The following is a 23693-nucleotide window of genomic DNA, read 5'->3' on the forward strand; positions in this document are numbered from 1 at the left end:
GACTAAAACCATGGTTCATTTATACATGGAGTACTATATATCTGTAAAAAAAAATGAGGAAAGTCTTTCTGAAATAATAGATAGTGATTTTCCAGGACATACTTTTAAGTGAAAAAAGTAAAATGCAAAGAATATGTATAGTATACTATGCTTGATATAAGAAAAAATGGAATACTAAAAGCATATACACATATCTGCTCATTTGTGCCTAAGTATGCTATGCCTATTTACATACAGCTTCACTAACGGAATGTGTTGTAAAATTTATTAATTTTTGCTAACCCGACAGGGAATAATATACAGAAAAAATAAGCCAGGGGTAATGAGATTAGTTACCTACAGATGGTAGATGGAAACAGGGTGGAAAGAATGGGAAATGAGAACAGAGTGGTAGGAGCAAGGTATGAGCAGCACTTTTCTGAATATGCCTTTACTATGTAGCTCTGACTCTTAGAACTATGGGAATGTCCCCCTCTCCCATTATTATTAATTAAATTCAACCCAGATGCTGGGGGAATGCCAAATAGAACACAACAGTAAGAAAAGTAGCATTAGAAATAGTATTTTGACTATATGCTATAGCACTAAAGACTACCGTACGCAAATATTATAAAATGAACAGTATGCAAATATCTTAATCTATTTGGTAAATACTCATGGGGATATGCTTTAGCAATTCTGAAGCTACATATCTACTAGGATTGAACAAATAAATAGAAACATTGTGAATAATGAGAGCCCCATTTCTCAAGTAGAAGAAATAAGTTAAAAATAAGGAAGGGGGAGGAAGCTAGAATAAACCCTATAGTGTTAGAATAGGAGGTATCAGCATAAACTCATGATTTTTATTATGTACACAGATGGCATAAAGAAGTAAATATAGATTATATATACATATGTAATATACAGACACATATTTCCTATACCTCATGACATCCCAGTAGCAATGAGCATGTCTACCACCTATATTTTGGTTGTTAAATGCCATTCTTCAATAAAAGGAACCAGGGTTCCTTGCAGAATTGGTTGACTCCCAGTGAAATGATAAGATTAGTCTGGAACATCTTGTGATGCCAGAAGGTAAGGAAGTACTCAAAAACTGATGGGGACATGCTGAAAGAATGTAAGAAACTTGAAGGGGTTCATTTTGTAGTAAAAATTGGGACAATTTGAGCAACAACAATTAAAAAATTGTAATAATGAATTATACTCAAAATAAGTATCTATGGCTCTAAATTGATATAAGTAATTGAATGAATAATTAAGAGGCTGAGAAAGGACAATTCTTACAGTAGGATTCTGATTAATAAATGTAGAGGAAATTATTTAAATAAAAATTATTCTTAGGCAAATAGCAATAACTGTTCAGATAAGAACCATCATTGGGCACTAAAATTAATGAGCAAAAGTATAAGAAATAAGACTATTTGCATAGTCTTAAATTTTCTCTCCTAATTATTACAAAGGGAAAAAAATGTCTTTTTGGTAGAAAAACCTGGCATGCATCACCTTACCCAAGTCATCAAAGTTAATATCACCTAATATTGTGTATCTCTAGATATGGGACACTGAGAAGGGCACAACATCTCCTCTATGTTATTCTTGCAAAAAAGTATAATTAAGAGAAATTATCAGATCAAAGTCTAGGGAGATTTTTCAAAATAACTGGCTAGTAGGCTTCAAAACTGTCACCGTTGTGGGAGACAAAAAAGACTAAGGTGCTGTCACAAATTAGAGAACACTTAGGACACATGACAACCGAATACAACGTGGAATCCTGGATTGTACCAGCAAAAAAGACATTAGTGGAAAAACTGGCAACATTATTTCAGTAGGGTCTACGGATTAGTTAGTGGTATTGTATCAATGTTAATTTCCTGGTTTTGATCATCTTACTAAGACTATATAAGATGTGGTCAAGAAAACTGGGTAAAGGATATCAGGGATCTCTGAACTTTGCAGCTTTTCTCTAAGTCCAAAATTATTTCAAAATTTAAAAATTAGGCTGGGCATAGTGGCTCATGCCTATAATCCTAGCACTTTGGAAGGCTGATGTGGGAGGATCACTTGAGCCCAAGAGTTCGAGACCAGCCTGGGCAACACGGCGAAACCCTATCTCTATTAAAAAAATAAATAAAGAAAGAAACAAAGTGTAAACATTAAAAAGAAATAACTGTTAAAGAGGAACAAAGGCAAGTACAAGTAAACATTTGCTTTTTATTAGAAACCTTAAGAGTCCGAGTCTTGAATTTTTACTACTGAAAACAGTACAAACTACAGATGAGCTTGGTTACTTGAACTCAAATCATACTCTATTACTAAATAGTGCTAACTAGAACCTGGGAACGGTAGAGGGAAGGGGAGATAGGGAAAGGTTTTTTTAACCAATACGAAATTACAGCTAGATAAGAGGAGTAAGTTCTAGTGTTCTATAGCACTGTGGGGTGACGATAGTTATTATTTATTTGATATTTTAAAATGGCTACAAGAGAGAACTTTGAATGTTCTCAACACAAAAAATGTGTGAAGTGACACTAATTACCTTGATTTGATCATTGTGCATTGTATACAGGTATTGAAATATCACACTGTACTCCATAAATATGTACAATTATTAAATGTCAACTAAAAAAGATTATTCATATTAAGAAAATGCTCTTAAAAAATGACCCTGAGTTTTTTGCCTGCTTCCTGATGAGCGAGGAGACCCGTGGTCTGGTTCTTGGACTTCCTTAGCCACATGGCCCCCAAACACCTGTCTCCACTCCCACCTCAAGTGAAGAAACCAAGACCACCTCCTGCCCTGAGACCAGAGGAGACATTGACCTCTGCAGGCTTACTGAAGAAGGGAGAAGAAGAAGAACAAGAAGCAATTGAACACATTGATAAAGTACAAAATGAAATAGACAGACTTAATGAATAAGCCAATGAGGAGATTTTGAAAGTAGAACAGAAATATAACAAACTCCATAAATAATTTTCTCAGAAGAGGTCAGAATTGATTGCCAAAATCCCAGATTTTTGGGTAACAACATTTGTCAACCATCCAGAAGTGTCTGCACTGCTTGGGGAGGAGGACGAAGAGGCAGTGCATTATTTAACCAGAGTTGAAGTGATGGAATTTGATGACATTAAATCAAATTGCTGAATAGATTTTCATTTTGATGAAAATCCTTACTTTGGAAATAAAATTCTCTCCAAAGAATTTCATCTGAATGAGAGAGGTGATCCATCTTCAAAGTCCACTGAAATCAAATGGAAATCTGGAAAGGATTTGACAAAACATTCAAGTTAAACACAGAATAAAGCCAGCAGGAAGAAGCAGCATGTGGAACTAGAGAGTTTTTTTTACCTGGTTTACTGACCATTCTGATGTAGGGGCTAATGAGTTAGGAGAGGTCATCAAAGATGATATTTGGCAAAACCTGTTACAGTACTACTTCGTTTCCAATATGGATGATGAAGGAGAAGGAGAAGATGATGATGAAGATGAAGAAGGAGAAGGAGAAGATGATGATGAAGAAGAAGAGGAAGGATTAGAAGGTATTAATGAAGAAGGGGATGAGGATGAAGGTGAAGAAGATGAAGATCATGATGAAGGGGAGGGAGAGGAGGGTGAAGGAGAAGATGACTAATAGAACACTGATGGATTCCAACCTTCTTTTTAAAATTATTATACTTTAAGTTCTAGGGTACATGTGCACAACGTGCAGGTTTGTTACATAGGTATACATTGCCATGTTGGTTTGCTGCACCCATCAACTCATCATTTACCTTAGGTATTTCTCCTAATGCTATCCCTCCCCCAGCCCCCCACCCCCCGACAGGCCCCGGTGTGTGATGTTCCCTGCCCTGTTTCCATGTGTTCTCATTGTTCAGCTCCCACCTATGAGAACATGCAGTGTTTGGTTATCTGTCCTTGTGATAGTTTGCTAAGAATGACGGTTTCCAGCTTCATCCATGTTCCTGCAAAGACTCTGTCTCGTTTTGAGATGGAGTCTCGCTCTGTCGCCCAGGCTGGAATGCAGTGCTGTGATCTCGGCTCACTGCAACCTCCGCCTGCCGGGTTCAAGCGATTCTCCTGCCTCAGCCTCCCGAGTAGCTGGGACTACAGGCGTGCACCACCACACCCGGCTAATTTTCTGTATTTTTAGTAGAGACGGGGTTTCACCGTGTTAGCCAGGATGGCCTCAATCTCCTGAACTTGTGATCCACCCGCCTCAGCCTCTCAAAGTGCTGGGATTACAGGCGTGAGCCACCGCGCCCGGCCCCAACTTACTTCTTAAAAAAATTTTCTCCAATCTCTGGGAGCAAGTTGCAGTCTTCCTTTTTCCCTTTTTTTCCCTCTTGCACTCAGTCGCCCTGTTCTTGAGGTCTCTTTTCTCTACACCATGGTTCTCAACTTATTTTGGGAGAAATACCTTGAGCAGAATACAATGGAAAAAGTGTGTCTACCCCTTTCTGTTCAAAATTCATTTTTATCCTTTCCTGTCTGAACAAAAACTGTACAGAATCAACACCACCGAGCTCTGTGGGAAAAAAGAAAAACCTGTTCCCTTTGCTCTGCTGGAAGCTGGAAGTTGTGAGGCCTCTGTGTAGCAGTGCACAGAATTCTAGCTTCTTTTCTCTTTTCTCTGTACGTTGGGCTCAGAGACTACACCATGTCTCTATATGAATATGCACAGTTAGCATTTCCCAACATGCATCTGTCTACTTTCTCTTGTTTAAAAAAAGACAAAAAAAAAACTTTAAAAAATGGAGTTATAGAAGGTGCAAAGGGTGGGTTGGAGATGTTTGGGTGGGTTAAGTGGGCATTTTGACAGCATGGCTTCTCCTTTGGCATGTTCAATTGTGATATTTGACAGACATCTTTACAGTTTAAGATGACACTTTTAAAATAAATTCTCTCCTAATGATGACTTGAGCCCTGCCACTCAATGGGAGAATCAGCAGAACCTGTAGGATCTTATTTGGAATTGACATTCTCTACTATAATTTTGTTCCTGTTTATTTTTAAATTTTCTTTTTGTTTCACTGGAAGGAAAGGAAAGATGATGCTCAGTTTTAAAGGTTAAAAGTGTACAAGTTGCTTTGTTACGATAAAACTAAATGTGTACACAAAGGATTTGATGCTTTTCTCTCAGCATAGGTATGCTTACTATGACCTTCCAAGTTTGACTTGTATAACATCAGTGTCAAACTTTGTCACCCTAACTTCATATTTTTTGATACACACTTTACAGGAAAACCTCAGGGCTATGTGGATTTAGTAATGGGATTTGAACCATTCTGTTAATATCTCCCTAGCTGGGAAACATGGGTACAATTCGCCGTTGGTTTCTGATAATATTCACATCATTTGGGATACCAGAATGCTCAATACTCAGTTCTCAGAACGTTGTGCCCTTGATTTTTAATCTCCAGGTGGCAGTTTTTAAAATTTGCCTTTTACCAGTATATAAAGTAATAGTGCCTGCCACCACCATCAAATAGACCTGGTGCTTTAATGCCAAGCTATATATGGGACAGTTGCTGGCATGTCTTCATTGGCTGTGTAAAATGTGGCCAAGAAGATGGGCTCTCAGAGTAAGAAGTCTGTGTTAATTAGGAGTAACTGTCCCAGCTCTCTGGTATAAAGTTGTCAAATATGACTATGTAAATCTGGGTGGGGTAATGGACTCAGCTCTGTCTGCTCAATGCCGTTTTGCAGAGAAGAAGCGTAATGCGGAAGCTTTTTAATGTTGTTAAAGTATAATAGCTGAAATTAAATGCCACTTTTTCAGAGGAGAATTAATGGACAATCTGGTGAAATTCAAAGCTTTTTGATGTATAAAACTTGATAAATGGAACTATCCCACCAACAGGCAAAAGTGTAACAACCTATCTAGATGGATAGTACGTAATTTCTGTATAGGTCTCTGTTTAGTAAATACATCACTGTATGGGGATCAGGAATCTTGCTCCAGTGAAAGAACATAAAGATTTTTTGGGGGAAAGAATGACTCTAAGAGATTGGCTCATTTTTCCTCACCTGGTGAAGCACAGCTAGAAATAAGAGATAAGCCAAAGAGACATTTTATGCATATGTCTCAAACTCTATGCACGCAAGGCTCTTTGCTTTATTCCAAGTGGGTACATCAGTCTTTATTCAGAGCCTTTTCTTTCTTAATTCATGTAAAACTCTGTCAGGGTTGGCTTTGGGTTTTTAGTTCAGAAGAGAGTAATACTGCATCAGACTATTATGAAGGCAGGTCCACAGTAAGTGACCCACTAATGTGTTCACTAGGTCACATGGTTTTGTAAAATTTCCAAAGGTAAGATATCTTAACCACAATTGGTTCAGACTGCCTGCTGCCACTCTGACTTGCCCTCCAGCACACATCACCTCATGTCAGATGGCATTGAAGAGGCTGTAGGAGTTTTTTGAGCTCTAGCTAAGTAGAAGTCAATTAGGGTTTGTTGGAATATATATGTATATTTTATAGTTACTTCTGTGTATTATTAAATTATTGCTAGCGTAACCAGAGTAGGACTGTCTTCCAGGAATATGCCCACCGTCCAATTTGGTGTCTAATTTTGTATTTGTAATTTTGTATTTTTTTTTAAGGGTCCCTCCTCCCAACAACCAACAATTGTCTGAGCTTCAGTTCCCTAAAATTTCGGATCCACCCTTGGCATTACGCTAATGTTTGAAAAACAGCCAGTTAGAAATGTTAAAACAAGGAATTCAGCAGGAAAACAAACCCTTGTTAATTAGTGTAAACAAAAGATAAGAAAGCGCAGCGCCCTTGATCTATTTAGCATGTGGATAAAGAGCTAACAAACTTCAGCAGATCCTGAGGCCATCACTGTGGTAAAGCATGTGTAATAATTGATGTTAGTAGTAATGATTTTGAGTCATGAAGGAAAGCTTAAACTGTTGAATATACTCATTAAAAATACAGAGAAATAAATAATTCATCTTAGGAATATTTTCTACAAATGTTTAAAATAGAAATGTTGGTGCTTACACATTCAAATTTTCAATGATCCAGAAACATACCCAAGAATAATAAATTATCCAAGGGTTTAGCTGGCCTGGGTTTTATTCTGGTTCGGTTATGTAAAGCTGGAATGGTGGGTTATGATCTTTATTCCAAAAATCAGAGTAGTGTGCTGGACCAGTCAGTTGAATCCAACTTCCCTTGTCCTAACTGCACACATTTAGCACATTTCTCAAAGAATTGTCACCAGTGAGGTAGGCTACCCTTAGAAAGTGCTGGAGAACTGAGAATTTTGCTAAAGGTGTTTGTGAAGGCAGAATAGTGTCAAGGATGGGCTATAGGACATAGAGCCAAGCAAATGTACTTATACTTGCTTAAAGAGAGAGAGAGAGAAGAGGAGAGAGAGAGAGAGAAGCAATAGTTGCCAACATTTATTGAATACTTACAACGTGTCAAGCACTGTGCAAAATATTGCTTCATATAAATCATGTGTCTGAATTAATCAGCCTAACAACTCAATCAAGAAGCTATTTATTAGTCCCATTCTTCAGAGTAGGACATTAAGGCTAAGAAAAGTTAAGAAATTTGTCCAAGATCAGAGAGCTTCCTAACCCTGGCACTATTAAGATTTGGGGCTGTATAATCCAAGGGAAAGTTCTGCAACTTTTAGATGTTTAGAACATCTTTGGCCTCTATGCCTTTACCCACTTGATACCTGTTGTGGCAAATAAAAATATCTTCAGATATTGCCAAATGCCTCCTTGGGATGTGGAATCATCTTTGGTTGAGAACTGTTTACCAGCAGGCATGGAGTCACTGCTATAAACCCAAGCTCCACTGGTGCTCCTTCTGCAGCCAGAGGGCCGGACCTCCTCTCTGTTATGTGGACACATTGTATGCTAAGTATCAGGCAGCCTTGCCAAATGCTCCACAACCTGGAACTGGACACAGGGAGGCTTTTGGGCCCTGCCCACATTTCCAGGCCCTGACACTTCTATCAGGCAATTGCTGGGCCACCCCTTTTGGAGAACTCCATATCCTACCAGAAATCTATAGAGGCTTGTGGCTATTCTTATGCCTTCCCTCAGTTAGGTCCCACTTTCACTCTGCTTAGCATCCAATCCTCAGAAACTGAGGTTGAGAGTTGTGGCTGTATCCTACTTTCACTAAAGAAGGTGGGATTGTAAATTTTTTAATTTTCCATTCTTTTAAACTTTTATATGTCTTTTGGGAAGGGAATTGAACCAAAATACTTCTATTCAGTGATCCTTACTAGGAGCCTTGGTCCAGTTTTAGTTCCTGTGTCTCAAATCTGTGAGAGAGAGGGAGAGACAGATGGACAGAGAGAATGCAGGTGTCTAAACGTAAACCCATGCATGTAGAGTTTTAACATTAGCTACGCTTCTTCCTAAATTGACGTTGGGATGAAGCTCCAAGAGGGTACATAGAGCTCTTCTTAGAACTATAGAATTTCAGAAAAACATTAAAAAAAATCTTGTTGTGGGAATAATATAATGATGCAAAATTCCTTTGAAAATTACTGTAAATATGCAGTGACATTAAATATGCTTGAAAATTATATACTACTTAATGACATAATTAATCTTTTATATCTGTTAACCGAGATGAATACAAAAATATGCTGTCTTCTTTATTCGAACACCTGAAAAGTCAAGTTTCTTGACAAGCCTTACAGGCTTGTTATCATCTGTGTGTGTGCTCAAAACTTCGTACCATCAGACAGCCCAGGGGAGTGCCAGCAGTTGCAGTGTAAGGACCGTTTTTATCTAGCTTATTCTGTGAAGCACATTAAATGTTTCTCATATATTTCAAAATCTTAAAAGCATTTGTGGATGACGGTGACTTTAACAATTCTGAGAGTAGAAAGTGCTCAGTGGTTTTGAGCATTGGGGGATTCAATCTAGGTTAGGGATCCCTTCTCCCCTCCTCCGCCCTGTCTTGTCCTTTCTTTGCCTCCCTAATCTTCCCTCTTCCTTTCTCTTTCTCTTCTCTCCTTTCCTTTCTCTTCTCTCATTCTCTTTCTCTCACATATACACATGTACTCCTACCCCTCTTTTTTCAAAGGTTTTAAATTCCATCCCTTGATGAATAATTTTAGTAATTGCCCAGTGATAGTGCTAATTAAATTAGACCTCCAGAGGGAAGGCTACTCTTGAGTCTAAATGGCCTTGTGAGTTTTCCTATCTCTAATTTTATTCTAGCAAACTTCTAGAAAGCCTCTGCCTTGCTTGTCTTTAGTTTTAGTATCTTCTGCTTATTAAGTATTTATCTCTTACCCTGCTCCCCACATATTATAAGCTCCTCAGGGCAGAAACTATGCCTTTTAAATGGATGCTATTCTAGTGACTACTCAGGAAATGTTTGTTGACATATTTGACATGTTGAGTCTCCCAGGTCTGTGGCTGCTAATGAGACATTGCTGGTCACTTCTTCCTCCTCTTGGGCAGCCCCCTTTAGGATAACTATATGCCAGACCTCTTTAGTATAACCATTTTGGTACAAAACATGTTGAAGCTTTATGTTCCATTCCACCTCAGAAGAACAGCAAGAAAACAGAGTGACGTACCATTTTCTCAAGAAACCATGGAGTGCAAAATAGCAGAAATCACCAGTGTCTGGCCTTATGCCTGGATGCTTTCTGAGCTTGGATTCCTGGTGCATAAATCACTGCATGACTCTGGCTTCCCCATACTTGAGGTTGTGAAGGCACCAGGATGGGGAAAAACCCTGTAGGATTTTAATCTTACATGCATCATCCATAGGCTTCTCCCCCTTCTTGCCACTACTGGCTCAGGACACACACATAGTTCTATGAAATAAAACATATTTGTTCCCTATCTTTCAAACAGTCTTTTCCAATCTAACGTATCAAAGACATTCAAAAGTTTGAGCAAAGGCTGTTCTTTCTCTGACTTTGTTTCATCATGGGCAAGTCTGCTAAGGAAAACAGCACATGCCAGCCAGAAGAACTTGAAAAAGTCCAAGATGTATAGATTTCTCATTTCTGTCCCCAAAATCTTTCTATTTATATTCTCTGAGTGTCAAAATGGATGTGACTCAGCTGTGATACACCAAAAGATGAGGCAGCGTGTTAATTCAACCCTCACTCTCTCTATCAGCATATGGCAAGGTTTATGGCTGCCAAAAAATGCACAAGCTCTTGCCCCCAAATACGAATGGGCAAAAAACCTTGTGCTTTATGAAACCAAAGGCTGCATCTCCACCAGCTTGCACTGGATATGCACTCTTTCTGGGCCTGACCGGGCTGAAGGTACAAATGATGCACAGGATGAGGAGTTGGTCTTTCCCATGCGGGGTTTGTGCCATACTCTTCTCTCTGAAAGCCTGCCTCGCTGCAGCCTCCATCCCCATCCTCCAAGAGAAATCGTACAAAAGATCTCTCTCCCCAAGTCCTTCTGAAGTAGTCTCTCCTTTAAAAAACAACCAGGACATTGTTTCCTGAGCATTTGCTAGGAATGCCAGAACAAGGCTTAGCTCCACCAATAGAGAAATAACAAACATGATTCCTTTTCAGAAAACATGGCATGTATACATGCATATTTGGGGTAAAGGTAGGGAGAATGAATTATCCCTTTCAAGCAAGTTGTGAGTTTTGTTTTTTTTTTTCCTCTCGTTGTCCAGGCTGGAGTGCAATGGTGCAATCTTGGCTCACTGCAACCTCCACCTCCCAGGTTCAAGTGATTCTTCTGCCTCAGCCTCCCAAGTAGCTGGGATTACAGGCAACTAACACCAAGGCTGGCTAATTTTTGTATTTTTAGTTGAGACAGGGTTTTGCCATGTTGACCAGGCTGGTCTCGAACTCCTGACCTTAGGTGATCCACCCGCCTTGGCCTCCCAAAGTGCTGGGATTACAGGCGTGAGCCACCACGCCCAGAAGTGGGTTTTTATCTAACAGAGTAAGTTTTTCCTGGTGAGTGCCGGCCCCACTGGCAAGAGGCTTAATGGTAATTTTGTTGCCATCAGACGCTGAGATTAGCTCCTGAGCTTTGTCTCTTGAGGACTACCTGGGTCTGGGAGGTGAAGATGAGAACTGGCATGTGGTTGCACTGAGAGTTGTTTGTACAGGGTTGCCATGATATGAAACTGGGGTTACACTGCCATTCAGTTTTTTCTCTCCTGTTTTCCCTGGACAGTCTGTAACGAATCCATTGTTAGCAATGTGTGTGTTCAGTCGTTTAGTAAAATTCCAGCCTATTCTTGTGGTGCTGATGAAAACTGAGAGAGAGCAAGGGAATTTGGACTTCTGACTCATCTCTTTTAAGCACTTTGAAGGCTCTGTCTGCCTTGAATGGTGATGGCAGGTGAGGTCGAGAGCCAGCTTCTTCTTGGCTCTGGCAAGAAGTCACGGAGCCCTATACCCTTAGAGTTTTATTCTTCAGATGTCTAAATTGTTTTTCTAAATTGCTTTAGCGAGAAACCCTGTGCAACTGATAGGGGGCGGAGGCATCTGTGTGCTTGAGAGCTCCTTGTTGTCGATGTTGGTGTCTAGAGAACCCACATCCCAGTCCATTCCCATCTGGCCCGAGATGAAGCAGCTCCTCAGAGCTGTTCCTTTTAAGTTCTTCCCCCACCTCCTACCTAATGCACTGTACTTGAAAACTTATTCAATGATATAATACTATAATGATCATTGAAATGCCTCAGGAGCCTGGAAATGGCTCAACTTTGATCAACTATTAATTTTTTTATTTGTTCAGTGGACCCAGGAGGAAAGAGAGGGTCTGCTGCCATCCAGTTGACCACCAAAACCTCAGTGAATCTTGGCATAGATTTGCTCCCTGCCAAGAGAAGCTGGACTATTACCTGAAGCAGCAAGAGATGAATGGTTCCTTCTGTAGGTCCTGGCATGAAAACATCTCATTGTTCTATCCTGGTCTGTAGGGGCTGCGACTGGGCCCCCCTCAGAGACCTCAAGCACACCAGCCTCCAGGAGAGTCGCCTGCCAGCTTCCCAAGTCTGAAGAGAACATTCCTCCCTCTTTCCTGATGTCATCAAAGCCAGTGGTTGGGTCTGGGTTTAGGAGTCTCGGTTTTTCCTCTTTTGTGACCTCAAAAATAAGTCCCCATGTTTCCTAGTCCATGAGAAGAAGAGTGGAAGAAAAACCCCTGAAACAGAAGTGCAATTTTTTTTTTTTTTTTTTTTTTACAAACAATCAAATCTCCATGATCATAAAGTTATTCAATGTTAAAGCTAGATGATCAAGTAGCCAAACCGCCTGGCTTTGCAGTTGAGGAAACTGAGGTCCAAAAGGATTAGGAGACATGCTTAAAGATTTGATACCTGCTAACACCTCATCAGAGACACCTTACAATATCAAATGTAATAGGGAAAAAGTGAGAAAAGAATACCTTCCTAAGTGACATCATCTCCCCAAGTGCTACTCATCTTTGTGCCCTCAGCAGTTAGCACAGAGAAGGCTCTGTAAATGCTTTCAATGAGTATGAAAAAGTGAGTACCTAGCACAAGATTGTCTTATGTTGTAATTTTGCGTTTACCCATAATTAGCTCAATAAATATGTATTAAATTATTATGACAGCTAATGCTTCTTGCGTATACTACATAGCATGTTACATACCAGGTATTTTGCATGTATTTTCTCAACCCTCTCAGAAGCCCTGTGTTGTAGATAACATCACTATCTCCATTTCACAAATAAGGAGGCAGAAGCATCGAGAGGTTTGGTACTTACCACTGTCACAGAGCTGACAGTGATGGAGTTAAGATTCAAGCTCAGGGTGACTGGCTGCAGAGCCCATTCTTAGCTTCTACACTATCTTGCAGAAATTAGTTGTATGCCTAGCACTGTGCTAGGAGTTGTAGAAGATAGTCAGTTTTCTTAAGAAGTTTACATTTTCTGGGAAAAACATGATCTGCATCGCAGCAGAGCTTTGAGCTGGGGCAGTGGTAGAAGGAACCAGAGGAGTGACCGCGATGGTTTTCCCTGTGTTCTGGCTTCTCCTTTTCATCTTTGGGAAAATTTACCCTATGAATGCTGAGAAAGTAGAGATAAGCTTGAAGATTCATAAGAGACTGCTGCTGCCCAAGAGTATATGAGGGAGCAAAGAAGGAAAATACATTGGCCCCAGAGGAGGGTAGTCCTTCTCTCTTGTGTAGACACACACACACACACACACACACACACACACACACACACACACACACACGGAAGTTGAGGTTGCCTGTACTGGGTTCTGGATTTCATAGTTTTCTAAGTCAGTCACACGTCCAGAGAAAGATGAGTTGGATGATTTGGAAACCAGACAATATGGTTGTCATTTTACTTACTCTTTCAGAAGTAATTTAGTGAATGTCCATCATGTAGCCACTAGTACTCCAGACCTTGTGAATATTGGCAATGATCAATAAGAAATGGTCTTTGCCCTCAAGGTACTCTTGTGCATCACTAGTGAAGTTTACAGTGCAGTGAAATAAAACCTGTGATTGGGGTGAGTGCAGGTACTTTGCCAAATCCTGACCATATTAAAATTATTAGGGTGCAATCCTTTAAGGGAAAGACTGAAGCTCTTTTCCTTGGAGAAGACAGACATAGGAAGAAATGAGAGTTGACATCTTGGAGAGGAGATCCATCATGACGACCTAGGCTGTGAGCCTCTAGGTCCTGGGAGAGCTTGGGCAGGATGGGGATGGGCTTTGGTCACAGATGTTGTACAGGAAATTCCACAATGGCTGTGAGGAAGTACTAAATGACCTCAAAGATTCTTGGAGACTTCAATACTTTATAATACTCTGTCCCGATATGAGTGGGCAAATGCAGGCAGAGGTGTAGGACTCACAAGGAATCCTTTACAGCTCCTAACTCCTTGCATTTCCGTGGCATGGAGTAGAAAAGCGTAAATGAGCAGAGGGCCTGCAGGGGTGCGGGGAGCAACAGCAAGGCCACTCTGGGGTGCGGGGAGATGTGGAGGGACTTGTAAAATGGTGTTTGACCTTCTCAGGCTTAGAATTCTACTAGGCCCCTGATGCCCTTGGAAAACACATTGATTGAATTCTGGAAGAGCTTTATCAGCCTTGAAGCTCCCATTTAGCTTACCTGTGTGCTGCCTGCTCCACTCATGGGAATCAGTGTTCTTCTATACAGTCCAGTGCACAAGCCTGAACACCAGGAAGACGTCGTACTTATGGGATGCAGCTATCAGAGGCATTCTATTGCCTGAACATACCATAGTACGTCCATGTGGACCTCTAGGCCTTTGCTCAGACTGCACCATCTGGAGCACCTCCCCTCAGGGCAGCAGATACAAATGTGCAGACTGTGCCTTATGTAAGGCCACCAAGCTGAAGAGTCTGGAAGAATTGGCATCTCGCCTACAGCCCACACTCTGGGCACCTTGAGTGGAACTGTGTTGGATTTGAGGTAGAGCCTCTTCCTCATTTAAACAAAGGGATCCTATCACTGGCTGCAGTCCTGTCTCCTCACTCCCCAGCTGTCTCAATCCTACTCACATCTGTTCCATTCCCCACCCCTCAACACCACCATCCATGCACGATTAATGCTCCTCCCTTAGCTTTCTCAAAGCACCTTACTTATAACTTTAAATCCCTATCATGGCCAAAATTATTTTCTTATTGCTTTGAGGTCATATGATTCTAGCTTGGCAGTTATGTACTGTCTTGAAGATACTACTCCCCTGTCTTTTCTGGCTTAATGCTATCACAGAGAAGCTTGTATTGTTCTAATTGCTATTCCTTTGTAGGAAATGTGTCTTTTCTCTTTGGATACTTTTAAGATAATCTCTGTGTTTGGTGTTCACAGTCTCACCATGATGGATTGTTTGCAAATTTCCTTGTACTTGATATATTTGGGATTTTTTGGAATTCCTAATGTTTGAGAAATCCTCAGTTATTATGTCTTTGAATATTATTTCTTGATCATTCTCTTTATCATCTCCTTCTGGATTTCCAATTATATAGATAGCAGACATTCTGCCTGTATTCTCCATATGTCTTTAACCATTATAACAAATATTTCCATTGCTTTATCTGTCTGGGTTGCATTCTGGATAATTTATTTGCATTCATGTTCCAGTTCACTAATCTATATTTAGGTGTGCATGTGTCTAATTCCATACATTAAAGTTGTAAGCTCCTTACAGTGAGGGACTGCATCTATTTCATCTTGGTTTCATGACTAGTACACAGCCGGTGATAAATAGTGTTTGCTGAAATGAATTTGTTGGCATGTCTGAGAAGCAATTGTTAAGCTGATCTTCCTGTGTAGTCCAAGGTAGAAATATATGCTGAAATATAAGTTAGTTACCCATTGGCAAGGAAAGAGGGACCATGGTCATTTAGTGCTTACAGTAATGGCATATGGAACTGGTTGGCTTGTACTGCTCTGTCTGTAGTTCAAGGGCAGGTTAGGTCAGGCAGAAGCATGTGACACGTGTGTTCAAAAACCATGGCCAAGCCAGGGTCTCTCTTCTTCAAATAAAACTCCTAAATACCATCCCACTTATGCAATAAAACTTGGGGCAGGAAATGAAACTTTTGAATTGGTTACCTCCCTCAGCTTGTTGTGGGTATAATCTTGACATTCTCTCTCACTTAAAAATGCATGAAGGAAGGTTACCACCAAGGAAAAGGAGTTTGGTAAGCCTCAAAAAGCTTGTTCAGACTAGTCGTGGTACCTCTTCTCAGGCACCAGGTAAATGGGACAAGGGTAGGCAAACAATGCCTGCAGTCTGCCTTTAGAAAAACCTGATGCTGCTTGTAATCATGCAGCCCATCATGTTTCATTAAAATAGAGATTCATCTCTGCTGTTGTTACAGAGCAGATGTCTGACCCTCAGTTGCTGTACCCAGCTGCTGGTGGCCACAGTCATGCACAGGCAGGGTCACAGTCCAGAAAAGATATGCATGACTTCAGAGGGAGTTTCCTGGAGTGTTTTTGGCAAGAGGGAAAGGGATAGTGGGAAGGCCAAGCTCTCCCTGTGGCAGTCAGTGTCTGGCATTTAGCCATTCTTCAGTGGGAGGTTCTTCGGGAGAAACATGAAAATCAGTCTTCAGGGTAGTTCAACAAAAGAGCATGTGGTGATTTTGAGATTCCACCCAATGAGAAAGGAATCTCAGTGCACAGTGGATTTTCCCATCACAGCTTATGGGATTATCAGGCTAATCTGCACCTTCTCTTGTCTGTCAGTGCTGCTGCAGAACAGTTCCAAAGCCACACAGAAGGAGCTGGCCCACTGTTCCAGAGAAGGCCATCTGAAACAGCAGGAGGCCCTGAAGTCCCTCTTCGGCAATTCTGAATTGAGTATGTTGGGTGGTATCTGTAGTGATCCCAAAGAGTGTCACCAAATTCTCTCAATTAAATTAATTTTAATTAACTTTATTATTAATAAAAAAATTATCAAAAAGCCTATAGTAGCAGTATCTGATAGAGCCAAACATTCAAGAGTGACTGTGGAAGCCTGGAAGTCAGGAAGCTTGGCTGAATTAAATCCAATAAAACACAAACCCACAGCTGATGGTTCCTGGGTCCCACAGGAATCCCCCAGCTCTTGGGTCCACATAGGGGAACAGATGGCAGCACCAGTAGGTCATACTCTGATTTCCTCTGCCTAGAAATCTGCTCCTTTATCACAGCTGGGGATTTCAGCTATTCCTGATGGCAGCGATTTCCATCTGGGCCTGTGGTGAAAAATAAACTTTTCCTGAACCATTAAAATTCATAAAGCTGTTAACAGTTAAGATGTAAAAAGCTCTTGAGATGTCTCTGTGCATGTGATTGTTGTCTGTTTACTGTGAAAACAATCATACCTGTGGCGAAAATTCAATATACTTATAAAATTGAATCTCTCATGTCAAGACCCTGTGACTTACTGCCACAGAGGTAAGAAGAAAATGAGATAGCAGTGAGGAAAGTGCTAGTTTGAAGATGATAATATCACTACCATCTTCTCTTAGAGCTCTTCAGGGAAAATGTATGAAAGAAAATTTAAGATAAAATTCTTTGAGTTTCAAAAATTGAGGATAGGAATTACAGCATGAAAATTTAGATATTAGATAGAAATCTAGACAGAAAACCAGACCAGAATTTTTTGGGCAGTGTGGGTTTCTTGTTTACCCTAAACATTCTGGGGCAACCAAGTTGGTCTCTAAACCATCAGTTCACTATTTAAGGAAAAACAAATGCCTAGAAGCTCCTCCAAATGAAGCTCATTCAAAAGATTCTGCCAGCAGTTCCCCACCAGGGTCCAGGAGAGATGCAGGCTCCCAGTGAGATGTGGGCTAAGATGGTAACAGTTGCTCTCTCATGAGGTCAGCTACCACACAAAATAGGAATCTAACGTTTCCAGATATTTAGTTTTCTCAAGAGAATCTAGAATTTGGGATTTTTGTGTGACATCTCATGATTTTTAAACATTGATATATAAAAAAATAAAAAGCCATCATGTGGGCCAAACAAACCATGACTATGGGCTAGATTTGACCTGCTGGCCATCAGCTTGCACCTCAAATAGATAGATAAATTCCACAAATGTTTGTTGAGGTCTATTTTATGCCAGGCATTGTCCTAGATGCTATGGACACAGAGGCAAGGAGAATGCTGTGTGTACTCCTGTGAACTTGGCAGCCCAGAGGAAAAGACTGACCTGTAAGGAGATCATCTGAGTGCACTGTGGAGGGTGATTTGGGTAACAGCTAACCCACCTGCAGAGTGGGTATGTCACGGAAGACCTCCTGCAGGTAATGACGTGGAGGAGATGAGTCTTGAACCTCAGTTGAATCTTGAGGAATTTACCAGGTGACAAAGGGAGATGAGATAGAGATAGGACATGCCAGGAAAAGGTCACAGCAAGAGCTGAGGATAAGCAGTCTGGCCTGTGTAGATACCTACATAAAGCTCAATGCATGACACAAGTGAGGCCAGGGATAGGTGGACCATTGATATAGTTTGATATTTGTTCCTCCAAATCTCATGTTGAAATTTGATCCTCAATGTTGGAGGTGAGGCCTAGTGGGAGGTATATGGGTCGTGGGGACAGATATCTCATGAAGGGCTTTGTGCCATCCCAGCAGCAATGACTGAATTCTCACTCTATGCATATGTATATATATATGTATGATAGAGTCTTGGTCTGTTACCCAGGCTGGAGTGCAGTGGTGTGAAGTCAGCTCACTGCAGCCTACACTTCTTGGGTTCAATTGATTCTCCTGCCTCAACCTCCCAAGCAGCTGAGACTTCAGACATGTGCCACCATGCCTGGGTAATTTCTTTTGTATATTTTTTTAGTAGACACAGGATTTTGCCATGTTGGCCAGGCTGGTCTTTAACTCCTGACCTCAAGTGATCTGCCCACCTCAGCCTCCCAAAGTGCTGGAGTTACAGGCGTGAGCCATCACACTTGGTCTCTCACTCTATTTAGTTCGCACAAGAGCTAATTGTTTAAAAGAGCTTGGCACCTCCCCCACTTCCTCTCTTGCCATGTGATGCCAGCTCCACTTTTCCTTTTGCCATGACTGGGATCTTCCTGAGGTCTTAACCAGAAGCAGATGCTTATGCCATTTTTCCTGTACAACCTGCAGAATGGTGAGTTAAATAAATCTCTTTTCTTTATAAACTGCCCAGCTTTGGGTATCCCTTTATAGCAATGCAAAACAGATTAAGACACCCATGGAGGACTTTGACATATCAACTTGTTTGGGCTTTATCCCAAGCAATGGGATGCCCATGGAATGCTTTAAGCAGGGCAGAGATGGGGTGAGATTGGTGTTTTAAAACTATTCTTTCAGCAGTTGAATACAGCATACATTGAAAAGGGATGAAAACTGACAGTGGAGAGAATACTCAGCAGGCTAGGGTAGCAAAACTGGCAAGAGATGATCAGAGCATGAGCGAGGGTTGGAAAGAAAAATGGGAATTTAATAACTATTTAGGAAATTAAATTAGCTGGACAGGCAGATGGAAGAAGAGGATGAAGGGGGCCGAGTCAAAGGTGACTCTAAGGTTCTAGGCCCAATGATGAGTGGATGGTGGTTAGAGAGACCATCTCCATTTGCCTGGATTGTGACAGTTTTAAGATTGAGAGTCCCACGTCCTCAGAAGCCCTTCAGTCCTGGGAAAATGGGAATGGTTGGTCACTCTAGTGATGGTTTTCAAATTAACATGAGGAATAGTAGAAGAAGCTGTAAGTTTGGAATGTTGAGGAGATAATAAGTTTGATTTGGAGCATATTGACTGAGATGCCAGTGGGCAACTAAGTTAGGATATCAAGAAGGCACTTGGAATGAGTCTATAGCTCAAGAACAGGAGGACTTTGACTTGGATAGAGTATATTTGGGAGCCATCAGCATAAACAGAAGTGGGTTAAGTCACCCAAGGAGTAGCATAAAAAGAGAAGTGAATCAAGAATTAAATGCTGGAGAATGAAACATTGGAAACTTCCATGTTTAAGGAGCATATCTAGAAAGAAGGGCCAATGGAACAGGCTGAGACGGAACAGTCAGAGTGTAAGAAGGACAGGCTGAAGACAGGGTGTTAGAAGGCATACGAGTAGAGTGTCTCAAAGCATGAGCAGTCATTAGGGTCAATGGCAAGGAAGATGTCCAGTACTTTGAGGAGAGAAGACGATGTCTCATCATCGGTAATCTTTGCAGAAACCCTCTCAGTGGTTTGATTGTGGGAGCCAGGTTGCTTCCAGGGAGAACGGAATGTGACTTGAGAAAATGGAGACAGTGAGTTCAGTCTAATCATCTGAGAAGCTTGAGGAAAAGGGAACAAGAGAGATAAAGCAAGAACCTGATGACCATGTAAAGTTAAGGGGCAGTAATTTAAGATGAGTGAGAACTGAACGAGCTTATAAACTGACAGGAAAAGCTGGTAAAAAAAAAAATAGAGAATTAAAGATGTGGTGCCCAAGAGAGGTGATTAATGCATCAGGGACCCTGGGGAGATAAAATGATAAGAGATGGATTCAAAACCAGAGAGGAGGATGTTGGCTTTGAGTCGGGGGCTGGCAGGGAGGACCCAACATACTCTGGGACTGTGGGAGGGAGGACAGGTTAGGGTGAGGTAGGGGAAGGAGCAAGAACAGCCTGAAATGGGAAGCTGTGAAGCAAAGAGCTGTGGTTAATGTCAGGCAGAGAAGACTGAGAAATGAGGAGATATTGATGGAAATGGTGGACATGAAGACACCCTCAGCCGCTACTTTTAAGAAGAATGATAATAGTCCAAGATTCAGAGTACTTTAAGGTACAGTGGATATACAGTTTTTGGAAAACTTTAGTAAATAGATATTTTGGAAGTGACTGACTGCATGCTATTTGATTGAGGGGATTATCAAATTATTCTCTTTAGAATTGAAGGACCTAAGTGATTAGCTTTGTCTCACACATGCATGCACACATACATACACACATATGTGTGCACACACACAGACACACTCACCCCTTATATGTAAACAAGGTACAACCTGCTCAGACTCCAAAACAGGCATTAAAATACTAAAAGTATTGCTTTTAGACACAGTTAGGCTTGTTTTTAGACACAGTTAGTTTTTGCTAGGTGGGAGGCTGGTGTATAAATACAGAAAGGCAACGTCAAGCAATTTTTTTCCAATTAAAATTGTATACTCAGTTAGGTTGAGTTTAGAAATCACAGAGGAGCCATTCAAAGCCCACTGGAGACACATGCTTTAAGAGGAAATTACCAAAGGCGATGAAGCAGGGCTCTGCTCCGTGCCAGTCAGTGGGTGAAGCCACAGCAGCACAATGCCTACCAGAGAGAGCCGATGCCCTGCCAGCAGCCAGCAGGGAGGCCTCTATACGCTGCCTCAGTGAGTCATTCATTGAGAACAGCCTAATGCCTCCCTTGGCACAGGGAAATGCCATGGCATTTCATTAGCTCTGCTTATTTTGGTCAACGACTAGGAGCGGAGCCACGTACGCGATGCTTTCCAGGGTATGTACTTTACCTTCTGGCTTTTAAAATGTTTTTAAACATAACTGCTCTGGCATAAAAGCAATGTATGTCCTTTGTAAACATTTTGGTCAATGCAGAAAAAATAGAACAAAGACCAAATTACCACTTCAGTGTCAACCACAGTTAACATTTTGGTGCATTTCCTTCTTGCCTTTCCTATGATGGGTTTCAGGATGAAGAGGACTGAGCTCTTCCCTCCTGAGAAGAGCAGATAATTCCAGGACAGGAAAAATTTCCTGGCAGATGAACCAAAATATCCGAGTTTGAATCACAGTCCCACCACTGCTTAGCCTATGGGTTTGGCAGCTGCCAACCTTCCTGAGGCTGCTTCCTGGTTTATGAGATGTTGGAATCTATTGTCAACCTCTAGTGCCTCTTCCAGCAGTCTGGTGTCATAGGCCTGTGATATTCTGCCTCCTCAGAAAGATGTGCTTTTGTTCACGAATTCTTCTTGAGCAGTTACAGCTCTTACTCCAAAACCCAGAGTCTTTGGAGCTGTGACTACAGGACTGCAAAGGAAGGGTCTTGGAATGATGTGATTACTCTCCATTCCCTTTGTTAGGTCCTATAATTAAAAAAAAAAAAAAATGAATGCACTGAATGAGGATGCATTTCAATGAAGAGCATATGTCAAAGGATCTAATGGCACAGGATTTATGATCATCCCATGAATTGAGCAAAGACAGTAGTTTGGTTCATTCTAGCGAATAATTAAATGTAAAGAATCAGGAGTTTTAAAAACCTGTTAAATAAACCTGGTTCGGAATTTCCCAAACTGTGTTCTCAGGACAAGTAGGTAGTCTGCTGAGAGAGAGAGAGAGAGAGTGAGAGCGAGCCAGTGAGCAGTAGTCAAGTAAATTTAGAAAAGATTAGGTTAAATCAAGTGTAACAAGTTTCTTTACTATAGGACTTCTTAGGACATTAAATGTACTTAAATGCACTGGGAATCCCAAGGGGGATATAGAGTATGCCTCCTAAGCTAACCTGATTATGAAACTATTTTGTCAAGGCATACTAATTCACATCCCAAGAATTTAATTTTCCATAGAACACAGTTTGAGCAATACTGTTCTAGCTCCTTCTAGCAGTTCCCAAGGAAGTGATTTTCTTAAGGCACCATTATGGATCATTCAATCATTATTCCTGACTGCTTTTGTCATTGTGGTGATATCTTGAGCTGAGTTTTTAAAGCCTATAAACTTCTTGACCTTGGATACTATATTTATGGGTTTTGTAAATTCTTGCATTTGTCGGGCAGTTTTTATTTCCTCAAATATATAGTTGTCAGTGTTAACCTGTCCCGGACACTGTAGCAGCATTTTTAGCTCTGAGTTTTGCCATTATCAGTCTGTGTGATCTTGGGTGAGTCGCTTAACTTCTTTTGGTAGAGTCAGGTGACCTGGGCTAGGGTCCAGGAGCAGGAGAACACTGGGCAGAGAACAGCTTCAAACTCAGGGTTAATAGTCATAGAATTTAGGAAATTTGGAGGCAAAGCAAACGTCTGGGAATGAGAGGAGACAGCATAGAATTCTGGTATGGGGAGGAGGCAGTAAAGGGAGAGGTAAGGGAATTGGAACTCTCCATTGCCGAGGGCAGGCCTCCCTCTAAAAGCCAGATAGATGCAAAGATGGGGGAAGGTGAAGTTCAAGGTCAGCAGAGGCCTAGTCTTCAGGGGTAAGATTAAGGATTAAAATTTAGGAGAAGGTCTTGGACCTGTGCCTGATCTCCCTGTTATTTTCAGGCAGTGGGTGGGTGAAGCCTGCAGGATCAAAGGAGAGGAGCAGTTCCTTGCATCTGGACGCGGATAAAGTCTTAGGAAGCACTGGGCTTGAGGGGGCTCTGGGTGGGTGTTTGTTTCTGGCTGAATCATCATCCTGTGGGAATATTTCTTTTTCTCTTTTTTCTTTCAAATTTTTTTTATTATACTTTAAGTTCTGGGATACATTCTGCAGAACTTGCAACATTGTTACATAGGTATACATGTGCCATGGTGGTTTGTTGCACTCATCAACCCATCACCTACATTAGGTATTTCTCGTAATGCTATCCCTCCCCTAGCCCCTCGCCCCCTGACAGGCCCCACTGTGTGATGTTCCCCTCCCTGTGTCCATGTGTTCTCGTTGTTCAACTCCCAATTATGAGTGAGAACATATGGTGTTTGGTTTTCTGTTCTTGTGTTAGTTTGCTGAGAATGATGGTTTCTAGCTTCATCCATGTCCCTGCAAAGGACATGAACTCATCCTTTTTTACAGCTGCATAGTATTCCATGGTGTATATATGCCACATTTTCTTTATCCAGTCTATCATTGATGGGCATTTCTCTAATGACCAGTGATGATGAACTTTTTTTTCATTTGTTTGTTGGCTGCGTAAATGTCTTCTTCTGAGAAGTGTCTGTTCATATCCAGCAATGCTCCAAAACTGAAATCGGTATATTGAAGAGAAATCTCCACTCCCGCATTTATGCAGCACTACTCACAATAGCCAAGATACGGAATCAACTTAAGTGTCCATCAATGGAAAATGGATAAAGAAAATGTGGCGTATATACACAATGGAGTACTACTGAGCCAGAAAAAGGATGAAATTCTGTTCTTTGCAGAAACATGGATGACCCTGGAGGACATTAAGTAAAATAAGCTAGGCATCAAAAGATAAATACTGCATGTTCACAGTGATATATGGAATCTAAAAAAGTTGATCTCATACAAGTAGAATGGTG

The 23693-nt window shown here is 41.1% G+C and overlaps 1 protein-coding gene, 1 long non-coding RNA gene and 1 pseudogene across 3 annotated transcripts in view; 2 read left to right on the plus strand and 1 right to left on the minus strand.

Moving 5' to 3' along the window:
* The window catches only part of FRMD6 (FERM domain containing 6), a 366574-nt gene that overhangs the window by 67469 nt on the left and 275412 nt on the right, over positions 1 to 23693 (plus strand). Inside the window, exon 1 of one of the 2 annotated variants that reach the window (XM_055097578.2) lies at positions 20835 to 20950. The exons of the other annotated variant lie outside the window; for it this stretch is intronic. The gene's annotated coding sequence lies outside the window, so the exon portion shown is untranslated. Of the gene's footprint in view, positions 1 to 20834; positions 20951 to 23693 lie in introns of those variants that run through there. 2 annotated transcript variants of the gene reach the window in all.
* Positions 387 to 3635, plus strand: LOC100972938 (protein SET-like; annotated as a pseudogene).
* The window catches only part of LOC117975929 (uncharacterized), a 198545-nt gene continuing 195790 nt past the window's right edge, over positions 20939 to 23693 (minus strand). The window contains exon 5 of the long non-coding RNA XR_010109805.1: positions 20939 to 21536. This is a non-coding gene — a long non-coding RNA (uncharacterized LOC117975929). The remainder of the gene's footprint in view (positions 21537 to 23693) is intronic.

Source organism: Pan paniscus, chromosome 15 (genome assembly GCF_029289425.2).
Source record: "Pan paniscus chromosome 15, NHGRI_mPanPan1-v2.0_pri, whole genome shotgun sequence".
NCBI lineage: Eukaryota > Metazoa > Chordata > Mammalia > Primates > Hominidae > Pan > Pan paniscus.